A 22,124-nucleotide genomic window follows, 5' to 3' on the forward strand; every position below is an offset into this window, starting at 1 on the left:
ACCTAAAATCCATGTCTGCCAATTTAGGTCAGCAAAATCCATATTTAGCTGTTTGAATCTAGAGCCCTGCCGTGCGGCCATACATCATTTTTTTTTTAGCACATATGGAGTGTTGGCATATTCGGGGGGAAATGGGGAACAAAATGTGGGGTCCATTTTGTCATGTTACCCCTTGTGAAAGTGAAAAATGTGGGTGTAAAGCAACTTTTTCTGGAAAAAATTGCCATTTTTCATTTTCACAGCCAAGCGGGTTGATGGGTCACAGTGCTCACTACACACCTTGAAATATTCCTTGAGGGGTGTAGTTTCTGGAATGGGGTGACTTTTTGGGGGTTTCCACTCTAGGGCCACCTCAGGGTGTCTTCATATGCGACATAGCTCCCAATTACCATTCCAGCTAAATCCGCTCTCCAAAAGCCATATGGTGCTCCTTCCACTCTGAAGCCTGCTGTGCGCCCATACATCAGTTTTTGAGCACACATGGGGTGTTTCTGTAAACTCCAGATTCAGGGTAATAGATTTTGAGTTTTGTTTGGCTGTTAACCCTTGATGTGTTGCAGAAAAAATAGATAAAAATGTAAAATCTGCTAAAAAAAAGTGACATTTTGAAATTTAATACCCAGTTTCATAAAATTCTCGTGGGGCACCTAAAGGGTTAACAAAATCAGTTTTGAATAGTTTGAGGGGTGTAGTTTCTAAAATGGGGTGATTTATGGGTGGTTTCTAATATGCAAGCCCCAGAAAGTGACTCCATGACTGAACTGGTCATGAAAAAATTGGGGTTTGGAAATGTTCTTAAAAATGTAAAGATTTTCTTCCATACTTCTAAGCCTTCTAATGTTCCCAAAAAATAAAATGTAATTTTCACAATGATCCAAACATGAAGTAGACATATGGTGAATGTAAAGTAAGAACTATTTTTGGAGGTATTACCATCTATTATAAAAGTAGAGAAATTGAAATTTGGAAATTTGCTATTTTTCAGTTTTTTGGTAAATTTGGTATTTTTTTATAAATAAAAATGAATTTTTTTGACTCCATTTTACCAGTGTCTTGAAGTACAATGTGTGATGAGAAAACAATCTCAGAATGGCCTGGATATGTAAAAGCGTTTTAAAGTTATTACCACATAAAGGGACACATGTCAGATTTGCTAAAAATGGCCTGGGCAGGAAGGTGAAACATGGCAGGGTCCTTAAGCGGTTAAAGGCCTGGGCTGTAATGATTATAAAGCTGGTTCTCGGCAACCACTTATTATTAGCTCATGTGTGACACACCGCTGAAATCTGCATTTCTGTCACTACTTTATGCTGTCCTCAGTGAGGTCAGCATAAAGTTGATGACAGGTTCCCTTTAAGCCCAACAAGTTTTCCCCCAACCCACAACATGGGGTTCATCAGATGCTATGGTGGTATATATTAGGTGTGATTACCCCACAAAATAAATTTAAATACCTACTACTTATGACAGTGTAAATAAAATCATTTGGGTGAAGTATTGAACTGGTTGACACTAATGATACCTATTTGCAAGCTCACCCCTTTGCCCCTCAGGGGGTACGTAATCAGTCTCCTTATCTTTGTGTGCTGATATAGGATCTATACTAAATATGTTTTCAGTTATATCTAGTAGCTCACATAGGATCATAGATATGAGACAACTTATCTGGACGCTACTCTGGTGATTAATACGATGATACAGGCTGTCACACTCAGAGGGTTGCTGGAAAAAATGACTTCAGAGTTATTCCTGTTGTCCTATGCAGGAAAGGAATCAGGGATGGAGTAAGGAATCAGGGCCGTCTTTAATATTGATTGGACCCTGGGCAAGAATTTACTTGGGCCCCCTGGATCCCGCCTTCCCACACCCAGGGCCGGTGCAAGAATTTTTGCCGCCCTAGGCAAGATAAAAATTGCCGCCCCCCCCCCCCCTTATCAGATGATCTGTGGATGACGCACTGTTATGGGGGGATCTGTGGATGACGCACTGTTATGGGGGGGATCTGTGGATGACGCACTGTTATGGGGGGGATCTGTGGATGACGCACTGTTATGGGAGGGATCTGTGGATGACGCACTGTTATGGGAGGGATCTGTGGATGACGCACTGTTATGGGAGGGATCTGTGGATGACGCACTGTTATGGGGGGGATCTGTGGATGACGCACTGTGATGGGGGAGGATCTGTGGATGACGCACTGTTATGGGAGGGATCTGTGGATGACGCACTGTTATGGGAGGGATCTGTGGATGACGCACTGTGATGGGCGAGGATCTGTGGATGACGCACTGTGATGGGGGAGGATCTGTGGATGACACTTATGTCATCCACAGATCCCCATAAGTGTCACCTACAGATCCCCCATCAGATGCATCAGTGTGGAGGGAGGAGGTGGAGACACTCATGGTGGGGCCCGGTGCAGTGATTCCACTCTAATACACCGGGCCCCACCGCAGCTGTTAAGTACATTCAATCCGAATGGGTCCGCAATTACTGTACTGTACTTACTGTAGTACCTTATGTATAGCATTAAGATGGCGCAGACCGGCAGCACCCTCCTCAGCTGCGGGGCCCGGTGTATTAGAGTAGAGTCACTGCACCGGGCCCCGCCATGAGTGTCCCCACCTCCTCCCTCCACACTGATACTTTGCTGGCCGCGCTGTGCAGCATAGCGGCCAGCGAAGTATCCGCAATGCGCTTTATAAGACGCACGGCCATTTTCCCCCCACTTTAGGGGGGGGGGGAGTGCATCTTATAAGGCAAAAAATACAGTAAATAATAAACATATTGCATTGTCTACTGACTACTTACCAGTCCAGGACAATAAGATAAGCTGGTCTCGCCTGCAGTCTGGCTCTGGGGACTGGTCCTCCTGGAGACAAACACACGGTAGGTAGTAATTCACCAATGTCGCCCTCGGGTCCATCCGTCCGTCCTGGGGAAGAAGAAAGCAGCTGCACCTGTCCTGCTGCAGCCTGCACTCCAATCCAGGTAGGATGGTCTGGACTGGAGCCCACTTCTGTTCTGTACTTCTGTCCAACTCCCAGAAGAACTGTCTCTTTAGGAGAAGGCAATTTAGGCGCTGCTGCCGCACTGGGGGTCGGGGGAGGCAAATTGCTGGTGGCTGTGCTGCTCAGTGTGCAGCCTTCTCTCCCTCCTTCGCTCCGCCTCCACCCCTGTCTCTCTCTCTGTGTCATGTGACGTGCTCAAGGGTGGGAGGGGTCAGGGGGATCAGTCCAGACAGTTCAAATCGATTCAAGTCCAAGATCATTCAGGGAGCCTGGGAGGGCGGCAGAGCTCTGCCTCCGTTCCACCCTCAGCAGCCAGCCAGGTAAGGTAAGCTAGCACTGTGCACAGCAGGCGCAGCGAGCCAGTCGCAGACCGCAGTAGTTAGTCACTGTCACTGACCACTCCACTACACTACTCACTAGTAGGAGTCAGACGACGAGAGAACATGAGACGACAGCAGACAGCAGTGACTGTGAATGTGATGAGCCGGCAGCCGGAGGCCGCCCGGCCGGAGATTCTTTAGAGCTGCAAAGCGCTCACCCTCAGCCGCTCAGGCGGCGCAGCACAGCATGAGGGGCGCCGCCGGCCGGCCGCCCGAACTAGTTAAATTATAAGTATAACCAACGTTTTTTTTTTTAAGCCGTAACGGGCGCCCCCTGCTAAATGGCGCCCTAGGCGACTGCCTAGTTCGCCTTACTGGTGGCGCCGGCCCTGCCCACACCCTAAAAAAAAAGCGAAAATCTTATACTCACCTGTGTCCTTTCACTGGTGCTCACTAGCTGCTGGTACGGCGAGGGATGGTGCAACGCAGACGCGCACACCTCACCGCGTCCTGGCACAGGCGGGCGTGATGACATCATCACGCCTGCCTGCGCTGGGATTTCACTACCAAATAGACCTCAGGCCTGTAGCCTATGACAAGTCTTGTCGCCATCTGCAAATTTTAAGGCGCATTGGCGACCATTTTGGTCGCCATCTGGAGCGCTGTATTGCATCAGTGACATGAAAACTCTCCACATATAATGATATATTACATCAGTGACATCACTGCTCTCCACATATAATGTTATATCACATCAGTGACATCACCGCTCTCCACATATAAGTGATATTTTACATCAGTGATATCACCGCTCTCCACATATAAGTGATATATTACATCAGTGACATCACCACTCTCCACATATAAGTGATATTTTACATCAGTGACATCACCGCTCTCCACATAGAAGTGATATTTTACATCAGTGACATCACTGCTCTCCACATATAAGTGATATATTACATCAGTGACATCACCACTCTCCACATATAAGTGATATTTTACATCAGTGACATCACCGCTCTCCACATATAAGTGATATATTACATCAGTGACATCACCGCTCTCCACATATAAGTGATATATTACATCAGTGACATCACCGCTCGCCACATATAAGTGATATATTACATCAGTGACATCACCGCTCTCCCCATATAAGTGATATATTACATCAGTGACATCGCCGCTGTCCACATATAAGTGATATATTACATCAGTGACATCACCGCTGTCCACATATAGGCAATATATTACATCAGTGACATCACCGCTCTCCACATATATGTGGAGAGCGGTGATGTCACCGATGTAATATATTACTTACCGGTATATGTGGACAGCAGTGATGTCACTGATGTAATATATTACTTATATGTGGAGAGTGGTGATGTCACTGATGTAATATATTACTTATATGTGGAGAGTGGTGATGTCACTGATGTAATATATCACTTATAAGTAATATATTACATCAGTGACATCACCGCTGTCCACATATAGGTGATATATTACATCTGGGACATCACCGCTCTCCACATATGAGAGGCATATTACATCAGTGACGTCATCCCTCTATATGACGTTACAGATTACAGTTCGTTCTATTGTATGACACAGGAGATTATAAAGCTGCAGGGTGAGACATCAGACATGTGCCTGACACACACAAACTGTTTAGAGGGCGGAGCCCCGGGAAATGAGCATGCGGCGGGGTTGGTCTCCATACAGTATATATATCTATATGTACAAGGGATGAGGCACCTGCTCCGTCGCTATCTGCTTGGTAGCCGCTGACGCCATCTTCCTTCTCTTCTAGCTGAGAGCCGTTGCTCTGCACACCGGAAGCTCTGACAGTCACGTGACTTTCGGTCACGCTCCTGGGCTCCTGCAGTCATATTGAGGGAAAGCGCCGAATGTGGGGGGGGGGGGAAGGGGGGGGGGGGTGGCGCTGGGGTGCGCAGCCAGGGCCGGCCTTAGGTGTTCAGTGTGCCTCCCTGTGTCTATCACACGGACTCCATGCTGGCGCTGCCTCCTCTTCCATCTTCTTCTTCTTGCCCCGCACAGAACGTTCTGAAGCAGCTGCGTCAAGACATAGGAACACTGTGGGCATGGTGATACACACAGGGACGGACAGTCACTCACACACAGGGACGGACAGTCACACACACACAGGGACGGACAGTCACACACACACAGGGACGGACACACACAGGGACGAACACACACAGGGACGGACACACACACACACACAGGGACGAACAGTCACACACACACAGGGACGGACACACACACACACACACACAGGGATGGACACACACACACACCCAGGGACGGACAGTCACACACACACAAGGACGGACACACACAGGGACGGACAGTCACACACACACAGGGACGGACAGACACACACACACAGGGACGGACAGTCACACACACACAGGGACGGACAGTCACACACACACACAGGGACGGACAGTTACACACACACACACAGGGACGGACAGTCACACACAGGGACGGACAGTCACACACACACACACACAGGGACGGACAGTCACACACACACACACAGGGACGGACAGTCACACATACATACAATAAATATGATCACCACACGGCTCCTGCCTGTCTGCTTTGGTAAAGCAGGGCATAGCTGGGCTATGCCAGGCTTTAGCAGAGTGGGCACAGGACAGTGGACACAGGGCACGATATGTATGCGAGCACAGCTGAGCGAGTGCAGGGCAAGGGCCTGCATACACATCGCCCCTCCTGCCTGTCATACCACCCCCCCCACCGGGCATTTTGGGGGGCATTAGGGGTTGGATGATGCGGAGTGTGCACATAGCCACCAATCATATCCCCCCCCTCCTAAAGGTAACTGATGTGCTGGGGGGAGGGGAATATGATTGGTGGCACTGGCACACTCAACATCAGCAGCAAGTAATTAAAGTCCAACCCTTAATGGCCCCCAAAATCCCTGGGGGGGGGGGGTTGATGTAGTAGCAGGAAAGCACACACTGTCCCCCTGTCCTCCCCATGGCACATTTCTCCAGGCAGCAGAGCGGCCACAGGCCCCGCCCCCTCCTCACTTAGTCTCTTTCTATAGTCCGGACCGTGACTCCGTGCTGTTAGATGGCCGGCGGGCGGCGGCGGCAACAAAATATAGTAGTAAGCACAGCCCGCCCGCACACCCCAAAGGCCTTGGGCCCCCCAGGAGCAACTGGGCTCGGGGCAGCTGCCCCTTTTGCCCTGCGGTAAAGACGGCCCTGAGTACCCCACATCTATCTACATTGGGGTAAATTTGGGGGGGGGGGGTCAGCTATACAAATAGATATCGTTAGTGTCAAGCAGTTTGATACTTCACCCACATGATTTTTTTTTACATTGTCATAAGTAGTGTTATGAAGCCCCTGATTAACCCCACGTTGTGGGTGGGGAGAAACCCATTAGGAATTAGGTTGTATTGTCTTTGCATCGGGCCAAAGGATGGTGGTGTATATGTGATTATAATAGGCGTTATACCTTTGAGAGAACATTATTTGAGAGAGCATTGTAGACTTACGGTGTATTATTGCTTTTGTCCCTCCTGACATTGACTCCACTATCTACAGTATATCTAGACTATACACATTACACCCCAGCAGATAACTAGAGTCATTAAGGGTTAGATCTGAAGACAGTGGGATCACCCATACAGGGGCGGATTGGCATTATAATCTACAGGGAAATTTCCCTGGGGGCCACCCTGAGCCCTCTTCATGGCCACCAACCTGGTAAGTAATGACCTGACGCTTCCAGAGTCTATTAACGCTGAGGTCTATTAACGCGTCAATTAGTTATGTACCGGGCCGTCGACCACCGGTGCCCTCCTAATTCCTGAGTTCAACTGTACTGTAATTCTGAGGCAACTGCAGTAGGAGAACAGAATGTGGCCGCTGGTGCTGGCAACCACGGAGAGCCAGCTTCTGAGGAGGTATTTTGTACTGCTGGGGCATTACTTTGTGCTGCACTGTGGATTTTGATTCTGCTGGGGCAGTTTATTGTGTTGCACTGTGGTCTTTGGCTTGGAAGGGGCGGTTTTTATGCCACAATATGGTATTGCTGGCCGTCTACTTGTGTTGCCCGCCTTCTGTTAATTTGGACCCGGCTACAATTCGCGGTCACCTTTTTTTTTTTTCTCCAGGGCCACTTTAAGTTCCCAGTCCGCCCCTGCACCCTTGTCAGGACGGAAGTTACACTTTGGGCAAGGGCATCTGGAGACAAATTAGGGTATGGGGTCAAAACTGGGGAATTTTGAATTATTCACTTCCTGTTTTTTTTTATTGATCTTATTAAAAGTTAAGTTTTAAGGGGATTTTTTTTGCTGTAATTTCTGGTTTTTGCTTTCCCTCTATTGGGACCCTGGCTTCCAGTCTGGGGATCAGGATCTGTGAATAAGTAGTAAACAAGTAGCTGTTTTTATCAGCCGTCAGGTGGCCGTTTTCAGAACCATTGCAGTCTATGGTTCTATTCACTTGGCAGGTTTTTTTTTTTAAAACATTTTTATTGAGATCAGGAAAAAAATATCCAACAGTCCAGATGGTACAGTGTCGTAAGCGATACAATCATTTAAGAACATAATGAATTGAAAAGCAGAACAGAATTCATGATCGAATGAAAACAGGCTTAGGCACTTATCATACCACCAAGAATAGTAAGCTATATGAGCAATATTTTCCTGTATATCATTTTTCTAATAAGAACTGAACCCCTCCCCCAAACATATAACACTAAAGGCCTCTAGCGGTAAGAGGTACCTCCAACTAGAGGCAAGGCCAAGTTTCTCTAGTTTTTAACAGGCTGTGAATAAGGGCCATAAAAAAAAAAAAAAAACAGCACATCCTATTTTGTCTATTTTTATGGACGGACAGCCCTTATGAAATTCAATGGGGGGGCATTTTCAATGGCCCACTTTCCGAAAGGCATCCATGAAAAGGCAGATTTAAAAATAAACCGTTTTGCAGTTTTTGACATCCTTTTTTCACTATAGTGTGAATGTAGCCTTAGGGATCATACACACAAGAACGACATGTGTATGAACCCTGTACAGCAATATGGTGAGTAGCTACATGGCATGGCACTTCAGCCAGTCGACAAATTCTCTCTTAAAAGCTATGATCGCACAGCATGTCATGATTATTTTTGTTTTCATGGAAGATATGTGCATTTTATTAACTGTAAACGTAATTACTCTTGTCCTTCGGCAAATGACTTAAAATAAAGCGTACCTAAACTTTTATTTTTCATAATTCAATAGTATATGTGAAAATAGTCACCTTTGTAATATATTTTATTAATGCAAAGTGCCTGTTTCTACACCCCTCAGTCTGAACTGACTGATCAAAGCCGTACTCAGAAGTTTGTTCATAGGAGAGATCAGCTTACAGCAGACAGGGCAAAGAGACCAGAAATGGCTGGATAATTCTTCACCTGATAAGGCTACAGCTACTTTCACATCTGAAGCACAGAGATCTGGCCGAATGATCCTGCAGAGAATGGTGGGAATTGGCCGGACACACACCACAGCATGCAGCAGTTTGTGTCCGGCCGATTCTCTGCATTTTTGCAAGAATGCAGTCGGATCTCTGCTGAACCACATTATACTTAAAGGGGTTATCCTTATGACAAGACTATGAATCCAATAGATGGCGCTGTTCATGAGTAGTGTAGATTGCAAATATTGCAATCGCGAATTTTTATCGTGAATTTTCCATGCAAATGGTTTTTCAGCTGAAAAACAAGGCAGATTCTGCTCATTTGCATGTCTTTCCCATATGCCCATGCTTATGCAAATGAGTTTACATGACAAAACTGCAAAGAAAGGTTATTGAATATTATGTTAGGACAATCAGAAAACTTTTTGTCACCCTAATGATATTGATCTAGGTGCGCAGGTCCACCCAAGCTATCCAACATATATGAAGCAACTTTGAGACTTACTGGCTCTCAGTCAGATGAGAGCTGGTTTTGAATGTCTCATAGTGCAAAAGGCTGCCATTGTAAGGTGTGCTGACTGTATCTGTCTCATGGATAGATTGTTGGCTTGCACATACCCAGCTTTTGGCATATAGCCTTTGTGTGGTTGTCTATTGTATGTCATAGGTAATAGGAGTCCAAGATGCATCCAGATATCCTCCCCATGCTGTTTTCAAACCATTTTGGTGGTTTTTCTATCAATTTCTAACCTTTTCCTGTAATCCAGACACCGTCTCCTCTTCAGAGCAGGGGGTGCCTGGTTTAATGCTCGGGGTCTCCCATTGACTTCCATTATACTCCGAGCATCACGATGTGTTGGGCCAGAGCACCCGAGCACTTTGGTGCTCGATCAACACTAGTCAGGTGTCACCAGTGTCTGGCATATGTCAGATACGACAGCTCTGGTATTCTTTTCCTAAGCCAGAACAAAATACCAGTATCATAACGCTGCTAAGCACTTAGACTAATCCAGTTCTGGGGAAGCTAGATCACTAAACAAGATGTAGCTGTGTCTGGTCTCTGTCTGCCTCTGCAGCTAGTCCTCCCCTCCCCATTAAGCGTGCAGACTTCCTGGTACAAATTTGCTCAGTCATTTCAAAGACAGTGGCAGGAAAGGGCTTGGGAAATAAGTAGAAACAGACACTTTTCTTTAACGCCTTAAGGACGAATGACGAGAATGCTCGTCCTAAAGGGCCGGTACTTTGCGCCCCAGGGCGAGCATTCTCGTCCTGCGGTTCTTCTCTTCCTCCACGTGCGGTGCCACGATCAGCAGCAGGAATCCGGCTGTTACTGACAGTCAGATCCCTGCTGCATCCACCAGCATCAGTGATAACGCCGATGACGGTGGATTAACCCCTCACATGCCGCGGTCAGCGCTGACTGCGGCATATGGGAGGTTTGTGCTCCCTCTCCCTAGCCATCAGGTCTCCGCGGTGCGGTGGCGGGGACCCGATGGTTGCCATGGCAGCCCCAAGCCATTCCAAGGCCTTAGGGCTCGGCATGTACGGAGGCCTATGAGGCCCAGGCTGGGCCTCATAGGCAAACTATCAGTGTATTACACTGTATAATACACTGATAGTCAATGCAGTACAATACAGATGTATTGTGCTGCATTGAAACAGAGATCAGACCCTGTAATGTTAAAGTCCCCCTTACATCACAAAAAGTGTAATACCAAGCGATCAAAAAGTCATACGCACCCTAAAATGATACCAATCAAACCATCATCTCATCCCGCAAAAAATGAGACTCCAACTAAGAACATTGCCCAAAAAATAAAAAATAAACTATGGCTCTCAGAATATGAAAACACTAAAACATGATTTTTTTTTGTTTCAAAAATGAGGTTATTGTGTAAAACTTAAATAAACAAAAAAAGTAGACATATTAGGTATAGTTGCGTCCGTAACAAACTGCTCTATGAAAATACCACATGACCTAACCCCTCTAGTGAACACCGTAAAAAAAATCTAATAAAAACGGTGTCAAAAAAGCCATTTTTTGTCACCTTACATTACAAAAAGTGTAATACCAAGCGATCAAAAAGTCATATGCACCCTAAAATAGTACCAATCAAACCGTCATCTCATACCAAAAAAATGAGCCCCTACTTAAGACAGTCGCCCCCAAAAAAATAAAATAAAATATGGCTTTCAGAATATGAAGACACTAAAAAATCATATTTGGTATTGTCGCGTCCGTAACAACCTGCTCTATAAAAATACCATATGATCTAACCTGTCATATGAACACTGTAAATAACAAAAAATAAAAACGGTGCCAAAACAGCAACCAAAAATCATATGTGTCCTAAAATAGTTCCAACAAAACTGCCACCTTATCCTATAGTTTCCAAAATAGGGTCTTTTTTTGGAGTTTCTACTCTAGGGATGCATCAGGGGGTCTTCAAATGTGACATGGCAACTTAAAATTATCCCAGTGAAATCTGCCTTCCAAAAACCATATGGCATTCCTTTCCTTCTGCGGCCTGCCGTGTGCCCGTACAGCAGTTTACGACCACATATGGGGTGTTTCTGTAAACTACAGAATCAGGGTAATAAATATTGAGTTTTATTTGGCTGTTAACCCTTGCTTTGTTACTGTAAAAAATGGATTAAAATGGAAAATCTGCCAAAAAAGTGAAAATCTGAAATATTATCTCCATTTTCCTTTCATTTTTGTGGAAAACCTAAAGGGACAACAAAGTTTGTAAAATCAATTTTGAATACCTTGAGGGGTGTAGTTTCTAAAATTGGGCCATTTATGGGTGGTTTCTATTATGTAAGCCTCCCAAAGTGATTTCAGACCTGAACTGGTCCTTAAAAATTGGGTTTTGGAAATTTTCTGAACAATTTCAAGATTTGCTTTTAAACTTCTAAGCCTTCTAACGTCCCAAAAAAAGAAAATGTCATTTACAAAATTATCCAAACATGAATTAGACATATGGGAAATGTAAAGTAATAACTATTTTAGGAGGTATCACTATCTGTTTTAAAAGCAGAGAAATAGAAATTTTGAAAATTGCGAATTTTTCCCAATTTTTGGTAAATTTGGTATTTTTTTATAAATAAAAATTAAACATTTTGACTCAAATTTACCACTGTCATGAAGTACAATATGTGACGGGAAAACAATGCCATAATGGCTTGGATAAGTAAAAGTGTTTTAAAGTTATCACCACATAAAGTGACACATGTCAGATTTACAAAAAATGGCTTGGTCCTTAAGATGAAAAAAGGCAAGGTGCTTAAGGGGTTAATTATATATATTACAAAGTTTACTATTATCACCTATACTACTGAATTAAGAAAAATAAAAGTTTAGGTCCACTGTAATGGATCCAGTTGAAGATGTAGATTAAAGCCTGATCTCTTCTAGCTCCACTGTAGCAATACATTTTTAATTAGACTGTCTACATTCACAATTAGCTCCTATCCAAACAGCGGGATGGAAGAAAATTCTCTCATTATATTTCCTGCCTGCCATCTTCATGGCACCGTTGTGATAATAATGTCTCTATAATCATAATTTAATTGTAATTAATATATAAAAACCCAAAGGCAGACATTGGAATAATGAGCTAATGTGCTGAATCACTGAGGCACATGTATGCGAAATACGACAGTAATTATATATCCTAAAGTATTAGAGGAGCATGACTACTATAACAAATAGCCCCTCAAAAGGCTGTATTATGGCTCTGTTTTGTACTGCCATTGAGGTGAATGTACAGTCGTGACCAAAAGTTTTGAGAATTACATAAATATTGGAAATTGGAAAAGTTGCTGCTTAAGTTTTTATAATAGCAATTTGCATATACTCCAGAACGTTATGAAGAGTGATCAGATGAATTGCATAGTCCTTCTTTGCCATGAAAATTAACTTAATCCCAAAAAAATCTTTCCACTGCATTTCATTGCTGTCATTAAAGGACCTGCTGAGATCATTTCAGTAATCGTCTTGTTAACTCAGGTGAGAATGTTGACGAGCACAAGGCTGGAGATCATTATGTCTGGCTGATTGGGTTAAAATGGCAGACTTGACATGTTAAAAGGAGGGTGATGCTTGAAATCATTGTTCTTCCATTGTTAACCATGGTGACCTGCAAAGAAACGCGTGCAGCCATCATTGCGCTGCATAAAAATGGCTTCACAGGCAAGGATATTGTGGCTACTAAGATTGCACCTCAATGAACAATTTATAGGATCATCAAGAACTTCAAGGAAAGAGGTTCAATTCTTGTTAAGAAGGCTTCAGGGCGTCCAAGAAAGTCCAGCAAGCGCCAGGATCGTCTCCTAAAGAGGATTCAGCTGCGGGATCGGAATGCCACCAGTGCAGAGCTTGCTCAGGAATGGCAGCAGGCAGGTGTGAGCGCATCTGCACGCAAAGTGAGGCGAAGACTTTTGGAAGATGGCCTGGTGTCAAGAAGAGCAGCAAAGAAGCCACTTCTCTCCAAAAAAAACATCAGGGACAGATTGATCTTCTGCAGAAAGTATGGCGAATGGACTGCTGAGGACTGGGGCAAAGTCATATTCTCCGATGAAGCCTCTTTCCAATTGTTTGGGGCATCTGGAAAAAGGCTTGTCCGGAGAAGAAAAGGTGAGCGCTACCATCAGTCCTGTGTCATGCCAACAGTAAAGCATCCTGAGATAATTCATGTGTGGGGTTGCTTCTCATCCAAGGGAGTGGGCTCACTCACAATTTTGCCCAAAAACACAGCCAAGAATGGTACCAAAACACCCTCCAACAGCAACTTCTTCCAACAATCCAACAACAGTTTGGTGAAGAACAATGCATTTTCCAGCACGATGGAGCACCGTGCCATAAGGCAAAAGTGATAACTAAGTGGCTCGGGGACCAAAACGTTGACATTTTGGGTCCATGGCCTGGAAACTCCCCAGATCTTAATCCCATTGAGAACTTGTGGTCAATCCTCAAGAGGCGGGTGGACAAACAAAAACCCACTAATTCTGACAAACTCCAAGAAGTGATTATGAAACAATGGGTTGCTATCAGTCAGGAATTGGCCCAGAAGTTGATTGAGAGCATGCCCAGTCGAATTGCAGAGGTCCTGAAAAAGAAGGGCCAACACTGCAAATACTGACTCTTTGCATAAATGTCATGTAATTGTCGCTAAAAGCCTTTGAAACGTATGAAGTGCGTGTAATTATATTTCACTACATCACAGAAACAACTGAAACAAAGATCTAAAAGCAGTTTAGCAGCAAACTTTGTGAAAACTAATATTTTTGTCATTCTCAAAACTTTTGGCCACGACTGTACTTAGGCATCGGCATCAGCATCTGATGTCATACAGGGACATTCAGACAGTTTATCTGTTGAATTCCAAAAGGAAGCATTGCATTTTGGGAGTGAAAAACTCTGCAAATAAAAACACCACTGACCCCAACAGCCCTGCACCAGATAGAGCTAGTATGGTGGCACATGGTGCATTCTTACCAACCTGTAGGTGGCAAATATGGGGTACATAAGCCCTACCCAAGGAACAACCACTTATGGACAGAGCTTACATAATCCCCACCTATTTTGGCAGCCTGAATTTGCTGGGACTTTCTAAAAAAAATTGAGACAGTACCTGCAAATTCAGGACTGCTGGCAGCTATGCATAGTGTCTGTAAGAAGCCTCCATGCAGGCTATGTACACAGAGGTCTACCATATTCATGAGCCTAAAGAGTGACCTGGATATGTTTTTATTATGTTGCTTGGTAACAGATGACGCAGAGTACTTGTAATTTATGTCTTTCCAGGCCTGGCTGACAACGAGAAAAGAGACAGTTGCTCATGTTCCACCCCTAGATATCAGAGAGCTTCTGAAAATCGAAAGCAGTGACTTGATTGGTTGTCAAGGGAAAGTACTTCCATTTCCTTAGTAGCACTTTTGCTGTACAATGAACTTATAACATATTTAACCCCTTCCCGACCAGCACCGTACATGTACGGCACTGATCAGGACTTTAAAGATGGAGCTTGCTCATGAGTGCGGCTGACACGCCGGACTAATGTATGTGATCATCAATAATGTTGATCGCATACTTTTAACCCCTCAGATGCTGTGTGAAACGTGAACACGGAATCTGCAAGCGCAAAAACCCAGCTCCCCCTATTGAGGATTAGGGGAGCCAGAGTGTGCGTGCGCCACCCTCCGTATTCCTGAATGATAAGAGTCTGCTGCACATTTGTTCCAATGAAGCCCCTGCCTGTGGTAGGGCTCAATAGGAACATACTGTAGTAACATTTTCATAGACTCCAGTGCTAATGAATTGGAGTCTATGAGAAAAGCAATCTGGTGATTGCTTGTTATACACTGAACAAAAATATAAACGCAACACTTTCGGTTTAGCTCCCACTTTGCATGAGCTGAACTCAAAGATCTGAAACATTTTCTACATACATAAAAGACCCATTACTCTCAAATATTGTTCACAAATCTGTCTAAATCTGTGTTAGTGAGCACTCCTCCTTTGCCGAGATAATCCATCCCACCTCACAGGTGTGGCATATCAACGTGCTGATTAGACAGCAAATATATTGCACAGGTGTGCCTTAGACTGCCCACAATAAAAGACCACTCTGAAATGTGCACCGTTTTGCTTTACTGGGGGGGGGGGGGTCAGAAAACCAGTCAGTATCTGGTGTGGCCACCATTTGCCTCACGCAGTGCAACACATCTCCGTCGCATACAGTTAGTTGATCAGGTTGTTGATTGTGGCCTGTGGAATGTTGGTCCACTCCTCTTCAATAGCTGTGCAAAGTTGAAGGATATTGGCAGGAACTGGAACACGCTGTCGTATACGCCGATCCAGAGCATCCCAAACTTGCTCACTGGGTGACATGTCCGGTGAATATGCTGGCCATGCAAGAACTGGGATGTTTTCAGCTTCCAGGAATTGTGTACAGATCCTTGCAATATGGGGCCGTGCATTATCATGCTGCAACATGAGGTGATGGTCGTGGATGAATGGCACAACAATGGGCCATCACGGTATCAACATCAACAATGATCTCATCACGGTATCTCTGTGCATTCAAAATGCCATCAATAAAATGCAGCTGTGTTCATTGTCCATAACATACGCCTGCCCGTACCATAACCCCACCGCCACCATGGGCCACTCGATCCACAACGTTGACGTCAGCAAACCGCTCACCCACACTACGCCACACACGCTGTCTGCCATCTGCCCTAAACAGTGAAAACCGGGACTCATCCGTGAACAGAACGCCTCTCCAACGTGCCAGACACCATCGAATGAGAGCATTTGCAGTCAGGTTCAGACCCCGATGAGGACGACGAGCATGCAGATGAGCTTCCCCGAGACGGTTTCTGACAGTTTGTGCAGAAATTCTTTGGTTATGCAAACCGATTGTTGCTGCAGCTGTCTGGGTGGCTGGTCTCAGATGACCATGGAGGTGAACATGCTGGATGTGGAGGTCCTGGGCTGGTGTAGTTACATGTGGTCTGCAGTTGTGAGGCCGGTTGGATGTACTGCCAAATTCTCTGAAACGCTTTTGGAGATGGCTTATGGTAGAGAAATGAACATTTATTGCATGGGCAACAGCTCTGGTAGACATTCCTGCAGTCAGCATGCCAATTGCATGCTCCCTCAAATGTTGCAACATCTGTGGCATTGTGCTATGTGATCAAACTGCACATTTCAGAGTGGCATTTTATTGTGTGCAGTCTAAGGCACTCCTGTGCAATATTCATGCTGTCGATTCAGCACCTTGATATGCCACACCTGTGAGGTGGGATGGATTATCTCGGCAAAAGGGAAGTGCTCACCAACACAGATTTAGGCTACATGCACACGACCGTATGTGTTTTGCGGTCCGCAAATTGCGGATCCGCAAAAAAAAAAGGATGACGGATCAGTTTTTTTTGCGGATCTGTTTTTTTGGCGGATCCATTGTAATAATGCCTATCCTTGTCCGCAAATAGGACATGCACTATTTTTTTGGAGGAGCAACGGAACGGACATACTGATGCGGATAGCACACGGTGTGCTGTCCGCGTTTTTTGCGGACCCATTGAAATGAATGGGTCCGCATCCTATCCGCAAAAAAAACGGATCGGACACGGAAACAAAATACGGTCGTGTGCATGAGGCCTTAGACAGATTTGTGAACAATATTTGAGAGTAATGGGTCTTTTGTGTATGTAGAAAATGTTTCAGATCTTTGAGTTCAGCCCATGGAAAATAGGAGCAAAACTGAAAGTGTTGTGTTTATATTTTTGTTCAGTGTAGTTTCCTATTGTAAAAAAAAAGTTTTAAAAAAATATAAAAAAATAAAAAATATAAAAATTTAAAATCACCCCTCTTTCCCCCAAATCAAAATAAAAATACATACTTTCAAATATTTATCCCATAAATCATAATGAGGTCGTTATTATGGGGTACTGCAACTACCCAGATATATACTGGGAAACGGAAAGCTGTAGATCTCATAAAAGAAACATGTTCTTGGCAATAACCAAAAATAACTACTTTTCCCAACTGGTTCAGAACCTGACTGGAGGGACAGCCATACTAAACTTAGTATTAACCAATAGACCTGACAGAACAACAGATGTGCAGGTTGGGGGACACCTTGGAAATAATGACCACAAAGTAATAACCTTCCAACTGTCATTCAAAAGAGTGTTTGTTCAGGGAGGTAGAAATAAAAGGGTAGGGAACAAGAAATAACCAATGTGGATAAATAGAAATGTAAAGGAAGCAATATTATAAATGACAAAAGAAAGCATTTAAATCACTAAAACAGGAGGGTAGCAAGGAAGCATTGAAAAAGTATAAGGAATAAAATAGAATACGTAAAAGACAAATAAAAGCAGCGAAACTGGAGACAGAGAGATAAATTGCCAAAAAGAGTAAAACTAACCCTAAAATGTTCTTCAATTATTTAAATGGTAAAAAGTAGAAGTAGCTGTGTCTGATCTCTGTCTGCCTCTGTAGCTTTACATAGTGATGAGGGGGGAGCTGAAGAGAGTAATGAGAAGGAAAAACTATAAAAAAAAAATTCTTCACTGTATTCACTGAGGAAAATAAACAGTCAGATGAAATGCAGAGTGTAAAAGTAAATTTCCCATGGGCGTGTCTGACTCAGGAAGAAGTTCAACGGCATCTTAAAAAGGATAAAATAGACAAATCGCCAGGAAGATTCCTAAGAGAATTAAGTAATGTCATAGACAGACCCTTATTTCTGATATTTAAGGACTCTATATTGACAGGGAACTTTCTACAGGATTGGCACTTAGAAAATGTGGTGCCAATATTAAAAAAGGGGTTAAAAACAGAGCCTGGAAACTATAGGCCAGTAAGTTTAACATCTGTCGTGGGTAAACTGTTTGAAGGTTTTCTAAGAGATGTTATCTTGGAGTACCTCAATGAAACTAAGCACATAGCGCCGTATCAGAATGGCTTCATGAGGCATCGGTCATGTCAAACTAATTTAATCAGTTTCTATGAGGAGGTAAGTTCTAGACTTGACTGTAGTGAATCAATGGATGTTGTAGATCTTGACTTCTCCATAGCATTTGATACTGTACCACATAAAAGGTTAGTACATAAAATAAGAATGCTTGGACTGGGGGAAAATGTCTGTATGTGGGTAAGTAACTGGCTCAGTGATAGAAAAAAGGGTGGTTATTAACGGTACACACTCAGATTGGGTCATCATCACTAGTGTGAGTACCACAGGAGTCAGTATTGGGCCCTATTCTCTTCAATATATTTATGAATGATCTTGTTGAAGGCTTGTACAGTAAAATATAAATGTTTGCAGATGACACTAAACTGTTTAAAGTAATTACCACGAAAGGGGACACTATACTGCTACAGATGGATCTGGATAGATTGGAGACATGGGCAGAGAATTGGCAGGTAAGGTTTAAAGGGGTTATCCAACCCCCATAATGCCCCCTAAAACCTCATACAAGTTATACTTACCTGGCTACCCAACACCAGCGTTGCTCCTGATGGCCGCATCTCTCAGTTGTGCAGATAAAAACATCCACGGGGGAGTTAGCCAATAGAGGGCCATGAAGGGGACGAACCTCCCTAGCATCACCCACAATGCAAGGAAGGTTCATCCCCCTTCCCCTCGTCCCCGGATGTTTTTATCTGCACGACGGGGAGATGCAGTGTGGTCTCACGGGGATCAGGAGCAACATGGGTGCGCGGGAGCGGGGTAAGTATAACCTTATAACCTGTATGAGGTGCCTGGGCATTTTGAGGGGCATTATAGGGGTTGGATAACCCCTTTAACCCTTCAAATGTAAGGTTATGCACATAGGAAGGAATAATGCAAGTCAACAGTACATACTAAATGGTAATACACTGAGTAACACTGACATGGAAAAGGACCAATAAGATAATGGGTTGTATCAAAAGGAGCATAGTTGCAAGTGATGAGAACATAGTCACTTTACAAATCACTAATCAGACCACACATGGAGTACTGTGTACAGGTCTGGGCTCCTGTGAACAAGACAGAACAAGAACTGGAGAGGGTTCAGAAGAGGGTCACTAAAGTAATAACTGAAATGGGTGGACTACAGCACCCAGAAAGAGTATCAAAATTAGAGTTATACAGTTTAGAAAAAAGACACTTGAGGGGATATCTAATAACCGTGTATAAGTATATCAGGGGTCAGTACAGAGATCTCTCCCATCATCTATTTATACCCCGGACTGTGACAAGGGGACATCCTCGGCATCTAGAGGAAAGTAGTTTCTACACAAACATAGAAGAGGATTCTTTACAGTAAGAGCAGTGAGACTATGGAACTCTGCTGGAAGAGGTGGTGATGGTGAGTTCACTAAAAGTGTTCAAGAGGGGCCTGGATGTATTTCTGGAGTGTAATAATATTATAGGTTATAGTTATTGAAAGTTACTAAAATGAGGAAAATGTTTGCCTTCCTCTGGATCAACTTGCTGGGTGGTTAGATAGATGTCCTTTTTCAGCCTTACAAAGTATGTTACTATGTTACTATACAGCGAAACAGAAAATAAAATTAAAATTGACGATTCGCTGTTTTTTGGTCGGTTCACCTTCCACAAAAAATGAAATAAAAGGTGATCAAAAAGTAATATACACCACAAAAGGGTAATAATGAAAATGACAGATTTTTTCAGTATTAAAAATGCAAGAAAAACTATGCATATGTGATATCGCCGTAAACGTTCTGACCTGGAGAATGAAAGTAACAGGTCAGTTTTATTGCATAGGGAACGCCATAAAAACAAAACCCATAAAACTGTTGCAGAACACCACTCATGGCACTGAAGTGTTTGTGTAGTCCTAGTCTCTATTACTGCACCTATTCTAATGCTTTATGATATGTATTCATTTAATATAACTAATGAATGACTTGGATGAGCCCTGAGGTACTACTTTCATAGAAATGTAATTACAGTAATTAGAAATTCAGCATTCACTGGTAAGATAAACAGGAATGTCAGGGATGATGAGAGAGGTTACATAGCTTGTGGAGCCTGCTCTGGAAGCATAATCAGCTATGTCATAGACAGAGGTTTTCTTGTTTAAGGCGATATTCACATTACACTAAAAATATTTCCATTAAAAACAAACTGTCAGTTTTCATGGCCATTTTTCAACCATTTGTGTATTTATTTTCTGTCCATTTTTAATGTTTTGCATCCATTTTTAACGATTGTGAAAAGTCGCCATTAAAAACGGATGATTTTCATTGTGTTTTTAAGCTAAAACTCCAACCCCTGCAGTGCCCCCAGTATAAATAATGCAGACCTTTTTTGCCCCCACTGGTTATAATGGCCCCCAGTTGTGCCTTCCTCCTCATCCATGTTGATGCCAACATTAATAAATAAAAAAATACTCAACATCACTGCTGGGTCCCCACTGTTCTCTACTACCTCCTCCTATCTTGACATGCAGAAAATGCCTGGAAATGCCCCGTCAGCCAATCACTGGACACAGGCGTGACCCACTAAACCAATGAGTGAGCATTTCTTCTGTGAGAGGAGTATCCATTCTTATATGCTAACCGGCAACAGTTGGAAGGGTCTGCCTGAAGGGCAAGGGGTTTTTAATGGATATGCTCATGTGGCTGCTTAGCTCATGGACATGCTCCCAAAGTTTTTTTTTTTATTTGGACTTTCCTGACCTGTTTTCACCATGTGAACAAATCACTTTGCTTTATTTCCATCCTGTATGTAGCACTTCCTGTTGCTGTATCCAACCAAACCCATGATGCTCCTTTCTCTGCCACAGGTCCAGGACCGCCCCTAAAAACGCCCAGCTAGTTTATAGCTCCTCCCATCCAGCTAGTTACCTAGACACTGCCCTACCCCTGCCCCTGTTGCTGCTGTGACATGTCCATGGATATCGCATCACAGGAAATAAGAAAGCGCTGGATGGACATGGTCCAGAACTTGACTATAGGAACAATAAAGGTAAAAGAAAAAACTTACAAAATTACAGCTATCTTCATAAATTATTATTTTAAAGGATGCTGATGCAAACCAGAAAACCCCTTTTAGCCCCTATTACACTGCCCAATTTTCAGACCAATTAACATTCACAGTGGCGGATAATTGGCCTGTGTAATTGTGCTGGAGATCACCTGACAGACAAACAAACCCTCATTTGTTGGCTGATTGCATCTTTCATGCAACGTAACATTGCTTTCACAGAAGAAAATCTGCAGCACTCACCCTTTCAACAGACAAATCTTCTCTATTGAGGCCAGGTCAGCACATTTAGAGGAGTAAGCCATGATGCAGCACAAAAAAGGCCTAATTATTGGCGGCACGTAGTCCTGTTTAATCAGGGAAGGATAAGCAATCATTCCTCTCCTAAATACTCTGCATCGATCTGTGTAATAGGCCAATGCAAACGAGCGCAGATCATCGTGTTTATCCTCGTTCAGTGAGCGCTTGCCCGGCCTCAACATTAGGCTGTGTAATAGTACCCTTACAAGCGGTGCCTCCTTCAGAACAGATCTGGTTTTTGGAATGGATGCAAAGAGGTATCTCCCAGCTGTGAAATTCCCAAGGACGCAAATAGAGGGGTCATACGACCTTTATCTAGATAAGCATTGTATTAGCATTTACTTGAAGACTGGATGGATACTTGTTTGGACATCAGGGTCACTGCAAACCTGCATGACTAGGACATCCACCTGGCTGTATGGATCATGGGTAAGTTTGCAAATGCCTTTCCAGTACTTTGATCTTCCCCTGGTGGAGATGTCCCTCAAAGTAACCAATTAT

The 22,124-nt window shown here is 43.8% G+C and overlaps 1 protein-coding gene and 1 long non-coding RNA gene across 2 annotated transcripts in view; one reads left to right on the forward strand and one right to left on the reverse strand.

Moving 5' to 3' along the window:
- SYTL5 (synaptotagmin like 5) overlaps window positions 1-22,124 on the reverse strand; it is a 169,380-nt gene that overhangs the window by 142,156 nt on the left and 5,100 nt on the right. The gene's annotated exons all lie outside the window — the stretch shown is intronic.
- Window positions 1,258-21,106, forward strand: LOC120994910. The gene is made up of 3 exons (XR_005777498.1): window positions 1,258-1,268; window positions 9,502-9,517; window positions 20,989-21,106. It is a non-coding gene; the product is annotated as an uncharacterized LOC120994910 (long non-coding RNA).

Source organism: Bufo bufo, chromosome 3 (genome assembly GCF_905171765.1).
Source record: "Bufo bufo chromosome 3, aBufBuf1.1, whole genome shotgun sequence".
NCBI lineage: Eukaryota > Metazoa > Chordata > Amphibia > Anura > Bufonidae > Bufo > Bufo bufo.